Source organism: Limulus polyphemus, unplaced genomic scaffold (assembly GCF_000517525.1).
Source record: "Limulus polyphemus unplaced genomic scaffold, Limulus_polyphemus-2.1.2 Scaffold4735, whole genome shotgun sequence".
NCBI lineage: Eukaryota > Metazoa > Arthropoda > Merostomata > Xiphosura > Limulidae > Limulus > Limulus polyphemus.
This window is the reverse complement of record NW_013670345.1, coordinates 16,234-16,637: the sequence shown is the minus strand read 5'-3', so window position 1 is coordinate 16,637 and position 404 is coordinate 16,234.

The following is a 404-nucleotide window of genomic DNA, read 5'->3' as shown; positions in this document are numbered from 1 at the left end:
AACATATATTGTACTTGCATCAATTGATCTGTGGGCTAAAACATATATTGTACTTGCATCAATTGATCTGTGAGCTAAAACATATATTGTACTTGCATCAATTGATCTGTGAGCTAAAACATATATTGTACTTGCATCAATTGATCTGTGAGCTAAAACATATATTGTACTTGCATCAATTGATCTGTGAGCTAAAACATATATTGTACTTGCATCAATTGATCTGTGAGCTAAAACATATATTGTACTTGCATCAATTGATCTGTGGGCTGAAACATATATTGTACTTGCATCAATTGATCTGTGGGATAAAGCATGTTGTGTATTCTTCTTGAATCAATTGATCTGTGGGCTAAAACATATATTGTACTTGCATCAATTGATCTGTGAGAAGTACAATATAT